Genomic DNA, 16,732 nt, shown 5'->3' on the forward strand with positions numbered 1-16,732 from the left:
TGCCTCCCATATTTGCCCAGACTGGGGATCAAACCCACAGCCTTTTGGCAAACAGGACAGTGCTTCAATCAACAGGGCCACCTGGCCAGGGCCATGCTTGCTTTTTTAAAAATGCCAAACTTCTCACACAAAAGTATTTTATACACATTTCCCTTAGGCTTGAAATTTTCTCCATCCCTCGTCTTTTCTTATCTAACGTTTATTGATCTTTCAGAGCTCAGCTGCAACTTTACATCTCTATAGATGTCCTTCCAATTGCTGCCTTACCCTGTTCTTTTCATTTGCTCTTGCAGTGTGTAGTGAAACATTTATTTGGGTTTGATTGATATCTGACCTCTTCTCTAGAGTATAAGCTCTATGACATCAAGAACTATAGATTTTTATTTAATGCCCCAACCCAGAATCTAACACCAAATGTGGGACATTGAAAGTGTTTTTTATAATAATTTTTTATTTAAAAACTTTGAAAGCCAGTGTTTCTGAATGAACTAAGTTTCACCTTCCCAGTACCTTTAGCATTAGGTTTTGTCAGTCTTTTTGGATAAAGGGCCCATTATTATTGCTTTTCATTTGTCTTGCAGCTTCTCTTCCCTCCCCCTAATTTAGTTAAATAATCATAAGCAAACTCACTAGCCTTTTTTATAAGTAAAGTTTTGAGAGAACCATATTGACTACCTAAGCATACAGGGCGGGGCAAAAATAGGTTTACAGTTGTTATATGGAAAATGATACAATAATTAATAATAATACAAGAATAAACTCTGTTTTGTGTACTCACAACTGTAAACCCACTTTCACCAAACCCTGTGTGTACATGTATAAATATATATACATATTTATACCTCGCACTGGGGACTTTCCTTTGGGGGTAATAGATTTGGGTAAAACTAGTTTTGAATTGTGGTTCTGTAATTGACCACCGATCATGGACCTTGGGGAAGTCATTCAGCTACTGTGAAGATCAGCTTGCTGATTTATAAAATGGTTAAGTAATAGCAATTGCCCTCATGTCATCACAGAGCTATGGCAAAGATCAAATAGATGTAGCATTGGAAAGTGTCCTATACATGCTAACGACCTTTACTAACTTCAGTTCATATTAAAAGTCCAAATTGTGTAGTAATTTTTTTTTTATATATCTTTATTGATTTCAGACAAAGGAAGGGAGAGAGAGAGAGAGATAGAAACATCAATGATAAGAGTCATTGATCGGCTGCAGCCCGCAACCCGGGCATGTGCCCTGATCGGGAATCGAACCCCGATCGCCTGGATCCTAGGTCAATGCTCAACCGCTGAGCCACGCCTGGCTGGGCATGTATAGGAATTTTTTTAGGTCTTTGAACATTTAAAAATATTTGTGAAATGTTACAGAGTTTTAGCTTTTAATTACTTTAAGGCAAAATCCTATAGTGATATGGGAACAATGATATATCTGATCCGAAGTACCGATGACAATCGAAAATGATCAGAACATGGCCTCAGAAATCCTGCTTGTGTTTCTTCACAAACGGACAACTTCACGGGCACACACACACACACACACACACACACACAATTAAGTTCAGACCTCCACTGAAAATATAGACATAGTTTCTCCTAGAGATTTTCTCCTAAACATAGTTTCTCCTAGAAATTTTACTATAAAAGAGTTTGCCAGAATGCTATTATTTAATTCACATTACTTGTTTTAACTCATTGGTTTGCGTACATTAAAAGGTGTTCATTTATATGTGTCACTTCTCCATACAGCTAAAGTATTGAAATAGTATCATCTCTACTATTTTAATGTAGTTCAATTAGATTCTTTATAGAAATTATAAATGATTCTTTAAAAAAATAAAGGCAGAAACCTGTCAAGATGATTAAAGAGACGTTTCCCTCATGTTCCAGTTGAACCATGGAATCTTCCAGTGATGTGTACTTAAAACCATGTACGTTCTGAATACACTTTCACGGTAGGTGTAACTAACCTCACCTGACTAATGAAGAAAGATTAGTATCTCTTTCATCATTTAGACATTAATGAACTTTTAGTCTTACACAACACAGTTAGCCATTCATCTTTTTGAAAAAGATGAATTATTGTTTAACTTGCATCCCAAGTGTTATTATGTTATATAATAGGAGAAATCACACACTTTCTATGACAAAAATAAATAGGTGATGTAGGTTCCTGGAAAATAGAATCCAGGTGGTAGAGTCAAAGGTAGCAGTTAACATTAAGTGCAGTTTTTAATAGCCGCTATGCATGCGGTGGCCGAGCTTTCCCAGGCACCTCGCTTTATGTGATCTAAACATTTCTGTGAGGGAAAACATCCGTCACCTGAGCACTGCCTGCCCAGCTGGCTGCGCCCGGCCGTCCTCGCGGTGCGGGGCGCCTCTCGCCCCGAGCCCCCTGACCTGGCGCCGCTCTGCCCGCGGGGTGCCGCTCCAGGCCCCGCACGCTGGGCTCCAGCTCCTGCTCCGGGTGGGCAGGCGGTGTTTGCGCTTTTAAAGCTTTTAAAGCGGCTCTTACAGGGCTACACTGCATTCCTTGCTAGTCTTTCCTTAACTATAACAAATTCCGCTTCAACCAGTTTAAGCTAAAAAGGGCTTTTGTTTTTTAAAAGTATGTCTTTATTGATTTCAGGGAGAAGAAGGGAGAGGGAGAGAGATAGAAACATCAATGATGAGAGAATCATTGATCGGCTGCCTCCTGCACCCCCCCGACTGGGGATCAAGCCCACAACCCCGGCCTGTGCCCTGACCGGGAGTCGAACCCCGATCTCCTGGATCCTAGGCGGGCTGCTGTTTTATAGCTAGTAGTTTGTCACTGATCCAATGCACTGGGAGGAAGCTGAGCCTAACACCAGGATTCAGACCCCTACCTCTTTGTGTCTATGACACTGCCATGTCTACCTCCAGTGTCTGTCTACCTATGTCTCTCCCTCTCTCTTCCCCCAGGCTGATCTTATAATTCATCCTACAGTGTGGCCCTGTAGTAAAAATGAAGACTGCCCAATCAAGTGGCCTAGTCATGCACCAGTCCACTGGGACATGTAAAAATAAGGCTGTTTGGACAGGAATTATAAACTAAGAGTTCCCCAAAGAAGGGGATTCCTGTGAAGATACACAATAGCTGTCCAAAATACGCATTTTAAAAAATGGATAGTATTGCCTGGTCGGCCTGCCTCAGCTGTTGAGCATCTACCTATAATCCAGGAGATCGGGGTTCGATTCCCGATCAGGGCACATGCCTGGGTTGCGGGTTTGATCCCCAGTCGGGGGCGTGTAGGAGGCAGCCGATCAATGACTCTCTCATCATTAATGTTTCTATCTCTCTCCCTCTCCCTTCCTTTCTCTGAAATTAATAAAGATATATATTTTTAAAAGAGGATAGTATTCAGAATATTAATACACTATCTTACTTAACCTCCTATCCAAAGTTATATTGAACACACACACACACACACCTCTATTCAAAAATTGGTAAAGAAATATATTCAGTACGAACCTACTGTCAGAGAATTTGAACATCACAGAGGATTTTCAAAGTGAGAAACACTGTAACAAAGGGATGAAAGATTTTTCTAGAAGGTTTAAAAAAAATATTTTTTTAACATTTTTTCAATATAAATGAATGTAAGAACTTTCAAGTAAGAGTGAATTATTTTGCAAAGTAGATTCTGTTTTTCATTTCAGGTCATCTTTATTGGTTTATTCCCCTTGAATTTTTTAAGATCATTTGAAACAGCTGCTTTTAGAAACTTTATTTTTATATAAATGCATTTATAAATTAAATTTTTATTTTTTATTTAAAGTATTCCCACTTAAATATGTTTTTCCTTTATTTTAAGCCAATGATGAGACAGCATGGTGATAGGTCCATTTGCTCTATGCAATGTGCACCTTTGTTCTGTGGGAAAATGTGGTCTACTCCTAATTTCATTTTCATCTTCTAAATAAGAAGACCCATTAAAAAGCAGACATCTGGTGTTGAAAGCACTTAAGGCTGTAGCTTCCAAGGAGTGCTTTCCTTCCTCTTTAAATATGTATGAACTGTTGTTTTGGTAATACACTTCACCCTGTCAAAATAGAATCAAATAGAATATGTGTGACCTCGTTCCCTTCCACCCTGGGAAGGTGATTTCCAGGATCATTGAGGTGAACAGTGTGCAGAAGCCCCCTCTTTCCGTTCTGTCCACCGTCAGAGCGCTTACTTTTACTAAGCTGAAAGTTTCGGTGAATCTGCTTTATCAATAGCTGTGCTGTTTCACTTACAAAGATGATTCTGTGAGCTGTACTAGTTCAGCTATAAAGAATGAGTTTTAAGCTTTCAAAAAATAGGCCTTGAAAGAATGTCAGAAGACCTCTCCCTTCACTGATAGTTCATATTAGCAAGGGCTCACATTTTTTATGTCACCTCAGTAATTCTATGTATGGAATATTCATGTGTAATGGATGCTGAGGCTAACTATTGTTAACTGTTTTCTTAAGGGAAGGGGGTAACTAAACGAGGCATTGAGCTAACTAACCGTTGTTTTCAGGTGATGGACAGTTGATGGTAACTTGCTTTTTGAGGTTTAGACCCACATTCTCCAGAACCATGTCCTGTAGAACACTCGCTGTCCAACCTGCCTGCTCTGTTCTCTGTTCCTTGACAAAAGTGCTAGGGAGTCAAATGTTACCTACTCTGCCTTCTCCTGCAAATCCATGGTTGAAATTTGCCTGTGACACTCTCTGCAAAGCTTGTAGTAAAGACATCTGTGCTGTCTTGTTTCAACGGAATTGCCCCATTGTATTTAACCCTTGAACATTAAAAAAAAAAATCCTTTTGGGAAACTGAGACATAGATTTCTTAAAAGTAGCTGCACTGTGTTTGACTACTAATTGTAAACCATATCCTCTAACACTGCTTATTAATGTGTCTTCTACCAGAGTGGGGCCTGTGAGGAGACAGTTCCTTCACTTAGGAAAGTTAAAGGAGTTTTGATTCTGACGCAAGTTTCTGAATTTACTTACCATGCAGTCCAAATTCAAAGACAGTCGATGTGGTTTTTCACAAGCCACAAAGGTTTGAATATCAGAGCTGGAAGATAGACTAATAAAGAAAATGTAGATTTTATAGGTTACTTGAGGAAAAGATATTTGTCTAATTTAAGATTTGTGCCAAACGGCATTCTGGGCTCACCCATTTGCTAAGAAGTCTTTATTGCCTTAGAAAATGCATTATGAAACACAGAGAACAGCATTTAATTTTCTTTGGACTACAGTCTTGTAGTGCTTCAGTGTTATTACTATAGGTAGTAATGCTTGTTGTACCTACCGCATTGTTGAATTAAATCTGCGTGACTTATAGAGCTTATTGTAAAATTTCTTTTATTACTTGACTAATTTTTGTGGAAAGTATTTTAAAAACCTAAACTCCTCAGGAGTTTACTTATTTATATATTTTTCTCCTAAAGTAATAGGAAGGATCTTAGTTTGAGAAAAGATAGGAGAATCCATTTGAAATTCTTGACCATCTGGATTCTGGGTAACATACACTTTATATTATTAGACACTTATTTTTCCCTGGGGAAGATTCCTATGATGGCAGCCTGCAAGATTAATAAATAGCACTCGGTTACCCAAGATTCCATAAATAGAGGAAAGGTTCAAATTTAGGAACAGATTTAACACAAATAGCCTAATTTATCATTTAAGTCTCCTTTTTCTTGCTTTTTATTATGACAATTTAAAAAAATATACAAAATCAGAGAAAACAGCATAATGATCTGACATATAACCATGACCTAAATTCTACTAAAAATAATAATTTGCTACAATTTTTTATCTATTCCTCTTTTATTCACTCTGAAGTATGTTAAAGCATTTCATTTCACTATTAGGGATTACAGTAGGCATCTGACAAAATACATGTAGACTTTTCTTTACAAGATTAATGAATTTTATTGTAGGCATGTTATTTTTTTAATGGGAGATACAGAATTATTGGGGCTTCTAGGCTCATGTTACTTTTTCTATTGAAAATAAAGAATGGATTTTTTTCAAAGATATTTCCCTAGTTTTGCTTTCATTAATGGATTCTAATTGAGTCAGTTCTGCATAATATGTAATCATTACAAAGCCTTGTTTTATGCTTTCTGACAGCTTTTGGATTCTTTTGCTCAGAGGAAACTCATCTATTTGCCCAGGCTATGTGAAGTCTTCTTAATTTCTTTTTCCTTTTTGTTCTTCAAAGTTCAGTTTCTTTAGTATACATGCAGCCATGACAACCATTTTTCATAAATTCTATAATAAATTAAATAAAGCTCTGTGTGGGTCATTTTTGATTAACCTGATTTAAAAAAAAAATGATTTACCGAAGAGATAGAGAGCTGGAATACTATGTGCATTTAATCAATTATGAACATACCATCAAATGATTGTGTGTAATAGTGTATAAAAATGACTTTTTCATTGAAACAAAATTAATACTTGTAAGCTTATACTAATATTTTAAAAGCTATAAACATTTCAAAAAATATCTTCACTTTCAACAGAAATATAATTTCTATTTGTGGTTTTATGCTAGGCAAATTTCATCCTAAGATGTTCATGATGTTTAATTTAGGACAGCATTTCTTGGGAAGTTCAGGGTTTAGGAACATTCATTTTATTAGAATAGAGCGATGCGTTATGAGACTGTTAAGCAGATGACATCACACATTACTACTGTCTTTATCACCTGGAAAATTACTCATAAGAAAATTTGAGGCTACAGTTCTACTTCATTACTTACAAGAAATAACATAATATGAATTCTTTATAAATGTAATGTTATATTCATGGAAACATTGAGATATTTTTAAACAAGCAGAAACAAATTCAGTTAAGAATTTGATTGGAATAACCATTTATTTTTTGTTAACAAATTAACAAACAGGAAGAAATTACTATTCTAGTAAAACAAGGTGACTCTATCACAGTGATTTTCAACCTGTGAGTCGCAAGAATTTTTAAAACATGCAACACCTGGCTACTTAGGGCCACCGACCTCTTTTCCCTGAGATTGTCAGATACCAAATGACAGCAGCCAACACACTAGCCATCCAGTGTGAACGAGTCAAAATTATACCTATATTTGTGAGATCGGCAAAAAATATACTTTTTGGTGTGCCGCAGAATTGTAGTCATTAGTTTACGTGCCGTGGAGGCGAGAAAGGCTGGGAGTCGCTGCCCTGTCGCCGGTTCTACTGAGCGTTTCCTTCCCCCGGCCCTGGCCGCCCCGTCTGCCGTCTGCTCCTTTCCTTCAGTTTCCCGCTCGTTCCCTTCTGATTTCCTTTGGTAGCAGTTTTCCTCTCCCCCCGCACTTTCTCTCCCCTTCCCCTATTTTCTTCTGCTTTCTGCTCCTCGCCTTGTCTTTCCCCCAGTCACACAGCTCAGGGGTACTTGGGGACCCTGGTGCCTGCACGGAAACGTCCGTCCAAGGGGCAGGGCAAGGACTGACTGCGCAGAGCGGCCTCCCCGCCTGCTCCTTTGGCTCCTTGTGCTGCTCTGATGGACAAGGACAGGATGCTCGGTTAGAAATGGGTGGTGTTGCCCCAGTTGATTTTTCTTAAACAGCGTGAACTGTGATGCCAGCCTAACTATAATGTTATTCAATAAACTCTTGACCATTTTATGCAATGAAAAAGTTTCACCTTAAATACAAATTTGGTTTTTATTAAAAAAGCTTTAGCCTTCTAATTTGTTTTTTATAGTAGTTGAAAACACAGGTTCTGGGTTTCTTTTTTTTATAGTGATCCAAGTTAATCTCTTAATAGTCAAAGTAATTTTTTTCAATTATCGTGTTTATTTTATTTTTAAAATCTTTTTGAAAATTAAATTTATTGGGGTAATACTGGTTAATAAGAAGTAAAACTCGGGTATGCAATTTTGTAATAATCAATGTATTTTTAACTACCCAAAAACATAAGTAAAAAATAAAATCAAGAAATACTTACTAAAAATAACAATATTTTATATATTAAGGTGGTCATAATCCTCAGTTAAAAATGTCTTTAAAAATATTCATATAAGATTCAGTCATACGACTTTGTGCACCTTATAGCTCTGATACCATTTAGGGCAACCAAGAAAAATACTTCCAGATAGGTTATCTCACCGGCATAAATGGGTTTGAACATGATTTTCAAAAAGGTAATTATTAAAAAACTTTATTCTGACACATTTGGACTCTTAAAATAGGATTCTCGTAAAATAATTAGAGATTTGATCTTCTAGTGCTAATGGGCCCTTACTCCAGCACAGCTCATGTCCAAAGAAAGAATAAGTTAAAGATAACATATAACAGAGGTCACATTTTGTGATGATGGCACTCTTCTTTTTAAAATGGCACTCACTAATTCTGCCCGAGGTAAGCCTACATGTACAAGCTAGTTTGAGGTGTGATGTGTTTGACTGACAGGTGGGATCAAGTTGAGGTGGCATATGGGGTAGAGGAGGGAGAGGAAACAGGTTATACCATCCATTCAAGTCAATCAGATAACCCGATTGTTCTTTCGAATGCCTCACCCTGTCATTGACTGTCAAGTCAGTCAAAATAGTGGAACTAGTTTTTGCATGTATGTAGAGCTTTTTTTATGAGCTCTATTACTTCACTGTTGCAAACACAGACATAACAAATATTCTGTATCATGTGTTGAAAACTGTACACAAATGTTAATGGGTGTGGATGTGTGTAGGAGAGAAGCCAGACTGAAGTTAAATCCAACACTGTATTTTTTATATTTGACAAAGTCTCAAACAATTGGTAAAGTGCTTCTTTACAGAAACATCCATCAATATTTTCTCTCTTGGATTCAAACTAGCAATAATTCCAGGATTTTATTGAGGGTTTGCATTACATAGCTTGGAGAGGAGATACTCTAATTCAACAACACTTATTTATATTTTTTTAATTTTAAAATGTTACTTGGAAGATTAAAAATAAAATTTTAATAAAACCCAGAGAGAAACAATGACATGAATCCATAATAGACATAATTGGCGTCTGCTCTTGGTTGGGAGCTGTCCCTCACCAAAAGCAGGAAGGTGGTGGCCACAAAAAGATGAAAAAGTCACCGGAGTTCATCAACTTTAAGTTGCAACTTGTTATGAAATGTAGAAAGTACACGTTGGGGCACAAGTAGTCTGAAAATGATCAGACAAGGCAAAGCAAAGCTGGTGATCCTTGCCAGCAACTGTCCAGCCTCAAGGAGATCTGAAGTAGAGCACTAGGCCATGCTGGCCAAGCCGGTGTCCATCACTACAGTGGCAATAATATTGAATTGTGCACAGCATGGAGAACACTATGGAGCATGCACACTGCTGTCATTCATCCAAGTGATTCTGGTATCATTAGAAGCATTCCAGAACTGACTGGTGAAAAGTAAACCATGAAAAACGCTTCTTTGAAAACAAAACAAAAAGACTGAATTATTTCTGCTCTCTTGAATAGGTTACTTCATTGAAAAGTACAGGTTAAGCTGATCAGTCCAACAACAGCTAATGGGACACACGTTTTAAAATAGTTGGACTGCTCATTTTTACTTCTCTTGCAGTTTGTCTAAGTGACTCAAAATAAATTCTATGTGCTAAGTTCATTTGACATGCTTTGTTGATAAGCTATCTGCTAAAACAATGAAATCAATCTAAGAAGCTGCTTTCACATTTGAGAACTGATTTTAATGTCTAAGCATTCACCATGGTTTCTGTAACACATTGCTCTCAAATGACACATAACACACACACACCTATTGGTTATTGTGTGTGTGCGTGGAATGATGTTAATCCATATTATGTAACTGTGTATTGTTTGGAATTGTTTTATGTACCTCATCTAATTTGCTTTCCAGAAACATCCCAGAGAAAAGCGTCATAATTATTATTGAAACTATTGAATAAATAAATAAACAGAGACTTGGGAAAGTTAAATGAATTGGCCAAGTTGGATTAGCTCATGAGTAATTAGGCAGTGGAGTCCAGGGCTTGCTGCTGTTCAGGGCACTCCCATCCTTCCCTAGAGCTGACTACCTCTGTGCCTTTCAAGTGATGTGTATTTTAACACATTAAAATCAGGAGATTACTATTTTTCCTAATAATTTGTACTGAGAATCCCCTGTGTGATAGTTAGATTTTTTTATTTTTACTTCAGAGCTATTGTACAACAATAAAAAATTTTAACCTGATTTTCTTAGTTTTAGGGGTGAAAGTATAAGGTAGCTTATATAATAGTAAAATTATTGAGTTATCTGTTGAATAAAAAGCTTGCGCTTCATTAAGTGATTTCCCTCTGATGGTAGGAAATGCATCACTTGGCTGTGTCAGAGAACTCTAGAATTTACTTAAATTGTCCATGTAGGACTGTTTTTTAAAATATAACAACAATATAAACATAAGTTACTCTACATATAACAACATTATAAACATATGTTACTCTACAAATGTAATGTTAACCTGGATTCCTTTGAAGGCAAAAGTGAATGCAATAGGGCCCTCCAAAGGCAATGGGGAAAAGAAAATTAAACTGATATTACTACTAGAATTGGATATGTCAAATGGAGTATTTATTAGAATACATTAATTTTACATTACTTTTCTATTAGAATTCTTCAGGCAAATCTTGAAGTACTCATCTGAAAACTGGTTTCTTTTTCAAATTCTGTTAATGAAACAACTGAAAGATTTGCTGCCACATAAACTATAGAGAAGTTAAAGTCTCTCTAAAGCACAGGCCTTTCAAATCAAGAAAAGACATCCATCAGTTGATTAGTAAAAAGTATTTCAGACAACAATTTCTGGTTTTCCTTAAAATTAGGCTTTTTTGAATGCAAAAATAATTTTTTCTTTTTTAAATTGCTTTTATTGATTCTTAGAGAGAGAGGAAAGGAGAGGGAGAGAGAGGGAATCATTGATGAGAGAGAAACATTGACCTGCTTCTTCCTACGTGCTCCCTACTGGGGATTGAGCCTGCAACCTGGGCATATGCCCTGACTGGGAATTGTGCCAGCAACCTCTGTGTGCATGGTTCAATGCTCAACCACTGAACCACACCAGCCAGGCCTTTTTCCCCCCCTTTTTGATGAAAATCACTACCACTGAACCACACCAGCCAGGCCTTTTTTTTTTTTTTTTTTTTTCCTTTTTGATGAAAATCACTACCTTAGGTGAACCTTTAGGCTCTCTAGGTTTTTATTTAATGTTGTATTTCAAGCATGTTTCTAAAATGTGTACTTAATTATGCAATATGATTTTCAGTTAATAGAAGAAAATAATTTGTGTGATTGAACATGTACTTGGAATGTCTGATAAAAGAATACTGCTTTACTTAAAATTGTGCATTACTTTCTCACTAGTTAGAAATCATCCTGTTCTATAGGTTCATATAATTTTTTGGCTGTAAGGTCTTAGGGTGAAGCTAAAACATAAGGTTTCCTAAGACTTCTGCTCGGTTTCTTTTACTCTTTATTAGGTATTTCAATGCTCTACTCTATTGTTTGAATTTTTAAAATAGAGGCTTCCATGCTAGAATCTTTTATCTCCTTCCACCTATAAATTCTTAACATGTTATCTTGAATTTTTCTCTTATTGTACAGCCTCAACGATAGACTTGGTTCTAATCTTTTGCAGTGTGAAATCCTGAACCCGTGTTTTATTTTTCATCCTGTCACCCTTCTCTGGAGTGTTTCTCTGACCTCGGTTCCTCTCTGTGACGGCTCTATTTGGTCTCTGTCCACTGATTACTTGTCCCCACTCACTGTCTTGTCAGGACACTTTGTGGAGGTGGATTATCCCAGTGTCTGTCCTCATGGCTCTACTGAAACTCATCTCCAAAGTCTTTTAATACTTTACTCAGTCCTAGTTCTCTGTAGCTTTAAAATGAATCACCACTGAATCCTCCTTGAACCTTTCTCTTTCCTTGATTTTAGTAATATTGTACTCTCTTGGTTGTCTCTGTGTCTTCAGCCTTGTAGTGCCATCCCTTCTTCTCCAAATTCATCGATTTTCCATCCGACCACTGCTTATTGCATGCCTGTTACTCATCAGGCAAGGATAGAACAACCGAGGACACAGAGGTGACTAAGAAAGAAAACACCCAGCTGCCATGGAGCTGATGCTGGTGGAAAGAGAGACTGTGCATTAGGAAACATGTAAATAGTAGAGTTGAAAATGGTCGTGGTTAAATCCTATGGAAAAATATAACAAAACAATGGTGTAGAGATTAGCTGGAGCAGGGAGCACCAGTGAGCTGGCATGGCCGGGAATGCCCCCTCTCAGCGGGTGGCATTTAATGGGAAACCAAAGGGGAGGTTTTCCAGGAAGATCAGAGGGAGAGGAATCTGGAGGAGGAAAGAGCAAGTGGAAGGGCACAGACACAAGAGAGACATATCTCAAAAGGATGGTTTTCAATTTGTGCCAGAAAATAGACTGAGGCACTGGGATATGGAAAGAAGGACATGAGTATACTATCTTTCCAAAAGTGGGCTCTGAAATATGGCAGAGATAGGAGACTTCCTGTGGCACACTTGTATGCTACAGAGAACGATTCAGGACTGAGGGAGGCTGATGATGGGGGGGTGGAAATTGTAGCAGAGAATACCTGCCATATGGGTTCCTTGGGCTCCCGTCTCTCCAGTGCGTGTGCTTGTCACTCGCTTACAGCCCCCTAGTTAACGCTCCCCTGGCCTGGTCCTGGCTTCCCTCCCGAGCACCTCGCGTCCTGTGGATTCTGTTTCACATTAGGGCCTCAGCATTCTCTATGTTATTCATGATCCGAGCTCTATGAGGATATTTGGATATTCCCTTTCCACAGTATTCAGTCAAGATCACTTTGCACTGCTACCTGCAAATACTGGGTACTCAAGCCCTTTGTCGTTCATGTCACATCCGTTTCCTTTTCCTATTAGTACTGACCCGTCCTTGGTTCGGGCTTTCGTTCCCTCTGTCCAGGACTACTGTGGAGATGGGTCTGTCTTTCTGTGATATTCCCCAGATCGATTTATAGGCTGATACCAGGTACTGTAATTAAAAGACTTCCCCAACATCAAGTTAGCCGGGGACTCAAGTGTAGATTTCCTAGCATGACAGTTAAGATCCTCCGGGTTCTTTCCATGCACACCCCAAGTACAAGGGAGCCACTCACTGTCTCCCGTGTACCCCGTTACTTACTTCTGGGCTTTTCAAGCTTTCCTTCACTGCTCTCACCCTCATCCTCCCAAGTGCTGGCCCCCCTTTGTTGAAAGAATTTTATCATTTTCATCTTACACCATATTATTTCACTACACATCACATTTTTCCTTACATTTTAGATAATTATTTACATATATTTCTTTCCCATTTATTCCTTGAGGGTAGAGACTAGGTAATATTTGTCATTATACCACCTTAAATAATAAACACAGTGACTAAATTATTTGCTGATTAATTGGACCATCTTAATCATTCTCTTTCCCTCCAGTGTTTGTACCCAGGACATCTTTAAACATAAGTAAAATTTCAATTAGATATCCCCACATACATATACTACAACTATTTAATCAGAGGGTGAAGACTCAATGTATGATATTTTGACACATCTAACCCCGCATTTCCTGGCCACTCCTTGTAAGCTTATCACTGTAATTAGTGACATTGCCATCTCTCCACAGCCTAAACTAGAACGTTCAGAGACCCTTCATTTGAGTCAATTGCTGCATTTGATTGATTTTATTTTTTACAAGTTTCTGATATCTGCGCCTTTCTTTGTCTTTCCTCTATTATTGCCCACGTTCGGGACTCAGAAAACAGTCAGGGTTTCATCACATGGCATTCAGAGCTTTCCATAAGTTTTCTATTAACTACCTTTTGTGAACGTCGAGAAGAAACATTCATTTGATGTGGATCCTGAGAAGGAATGTATCTACTGAGATGGACACCTCATGGTCAACTGAAGGCTAAAATTTTATGAATAATAAGAGTCTAGTAGCCATTTGCTGACAGGGCTCCTCACATACTCTGTATTCAGGGAAGAAACTCAGAACTCTTGGCTTTCCACACTATCCCCCCTTGTTCACACCATCTGAGTCAACATCTGCAGGGAAACCCTGGTTTCTCCTTTCTAACAATGGACTGAGACCGGCCCCTTCCAATTTGAACTGCACAATTTGGATACTTCATTTGCATCAAATGGACCTAATTGAGAACCCGGGTGGGAACTTCCAGTATAAAAGCTGGCCTCCCCTTTTGCTTGCTACCTGAATTTAGGCTGCTACCTGAATTTGTATCTCCTAGGCTGAAACTCCTTTTACTCAAATAAATGCTTTTTACTCTTTGTTACAGTCTAAAATTAATTTTGGTTTACACTTTCTAGCCTGATCTCTGTATTTCTCTTTCTCAGCTGTAAGTGTAGTCATACAGTGTCCTTCCAAGAGTCTTCAGACTGTGCTTATCTTTCTCGTGGTCTTTGTGTTTACTCTCTACTTTTTTTCCCATCAAAAAACCTCCTTCAGCAGTCAGGCTTATAATCAGATTTATTTAGCCCTTCTTGACTTTGGAACGGTTGTTGTTTTTTTATTGTTGTCAATAATATGCATGTATATGACTTCCAGTAGGTTATAAACTCAAAATATTTCTTACTATTTTTTGTTTGACTTATGATCCCCCTTTCTAGCATCAAGTGAAATGCTAAAGAAAAAGTCTGTTGATTTGAATTGCCTTATCATTTTCAACATACTTCTGGACTTATGCCAGAATAATATGTAATATTTAAATCGTATATTCCTTTAATTTAAACAATGCCTTTTATTACCAGCACCGATTGCATCTGACAGTTACATTCTATACCTTCCAAATCCTAGTCATCGTGTTTGAGACTGGTTCTTGTAATATAAAGAGTAGAATTTATTTCCTCTCCTTTTATGGAAAAATGAAAGGGTAAAAATGTGTGCAACAAGGTCATGTAATAGCTTTTACCTGTCTTCACGGTCAATTTTGAGCCCTGCATAACTAATCTGATTGATTGCTGCCTCATCAATTAATATGTCTGAAAATTCCAAGTCAATAAGATTATGAACAGTTCAGTAATATCAATGAGGGGAAGCCTGTTTGTATTATACTTGGAATGTGATTTAAATAACATGAGAAAATACCCTTGCATGTTTTGTCTTCGGCAGCTCTGTGGGTTACAGGTTCGTGTGTGAGGCAGCTCTGCGTTGGTAGAGGGAGTGTGATTTACAGGAGTGCACTGCTAGGCCCTGGTGTCAGAGGACAAAAGCAGCAGCTGCTCCACAGGCTTTCTGTGTTACAGTTTATATCAGTTTTTATGTTTTAAATTAATGTAAATGATCAGATTTTTATATTATTATAGAAATAATGTGAGCAATTAATTCTTGTTATTTAACTTAATTTTTTCAAGAAAAACAATACTTTAATGAAACTAACATTCATTTGGCTCTTGACATCTATACAGAAGATCTATCTTAGTGAACCCCCAATATAAACACATGTATAAATTAACATTTGCACAGTTTAAAAATATGCATATTATGTTTGTGTTTCTGTTTAAAAAAATAATTTAAGCAACAACCTTGGGATTTAAATATATCCCTGAAGAAAGTCCTTGTATTTCATAGTCAGGTTAGTTCTGAGTTTGTCATTTGCTTCTTACAGCCTAACTGGGGAGAGGACCATTAGCTTTCCTGGAGCTGCGGGACCTTGGGCTTTTGCCTTTGGAAATTCCATATTTAATATTGTATTGTCTGGGCTGGCTTTGAACAGGGTCCTTCCTTCATTCCAGGGCAATGTCAGAATTCACAGAAGAGCAACCTCTCATATCGTCTGTTGAAATCAAAGTTGACTTACCTCCCCTCCCTTCTGGCGCTCCTGCCCCTGGGACTGTGGCATCACCATCTCAGCACCCCTAGGGTTGTTGTTCATGTTAAAATGAAGTGGGACTCAGGTTCCAGGAGAGAGCAGTCAAATATTTGAGTACTAATCATGCCTGGATATCTGTTATTGGTTTTCAGGCGGTGGAGTTCTCGTGGTTTCAAATACTATGCCCAGGTCATTTAACGTGAACGTGGACAGAGAAGAATCTAATTAGTGAATCACAGAGACGACCTGCTTTCTCGAGCATTCTTTGAAGTGAAAGACGCATCTATTCAAAGGTTATCCAGCATATGAAAGGGACATTTATTCCCCCAAGGAGAGAAGGGAGACACTTAAAAGGAGTAACATTTTTATTAATATTTTTCAATTAAACGTGCAATCTCCTTAACCTTGTTCCTTTTGTGAGTTCCATGTCGGCCGATGTAACTGCTTTGCAATAGTCACTCCTGGGCAACTCATCAGATGGGACGAGTTTATTGGAAAAGAAACAGAATTAAAAATTCAATGACAAAGGTTCAAACAGTGTCTCTTTAGAGCTTATCTTCTTAATGTCGGGGCTTTTATGGTTATTGGTTGGGGACTTTTGGGATCAGCTCTGTGGTGCTTGGGTGGATGACATCAGCTTCGATGGAAGAAGTGGCCTTCCCTCAGACTGGGGCTTCTAGAGAGTGCATGGATTTCAGCACTGTGGATATATTTCTTCCACTGTAACATGCAAAAGTGATGCATTTGGTGATTGAAGTATTTGAATTAGAAGAGGCAGAATAGGTCAATTAAATAAAACTGAAAGGGCTGTTATTGTGTCTTCCAAAAAAATGACCAACGGGGGGGGAAGACTATTACATTTGGATAGATTATATAA

The 16,732-nt window shown here is 37.9% G+C and overlaps 1 protein-coding gene and 1 pseudogene across 10 annotated transcripts in view; both read left to right on the forward strand.

The window, feature by feature from the left end:
- ROBO2 (roundabout guidance receptor 2) overlaps positions 1-16,732 on the forward strand; it is a 557,240-nt gene that overhangs the window by 171,529 nt on the left and 368,979 nt on the right. The gene's annotated exons all lie outside the window — the stretch shown is intronic.
- LOC107528585 (large ribosomal subunit protein eL30 pseudogene) lies at positions 9,017-10,908 on the forward strand (annotated as a pseudogene).

This window comes from Miniopterus natalensis, chromosome 6, assembly GCF_054644295.1.
Source record: "Miniopterus natalensis isolate mMinNat1 chromosome 6, mMinNat1.hap1, whole genome shotgun sequence".
In the NCBI taxonomy this organism is placed as follows: Eukaryota; Metazoa; Chordata; class Mammalia; order Chiroptera; family Miniopteridae; genus Miniopterus; species Miniopterus natalensis.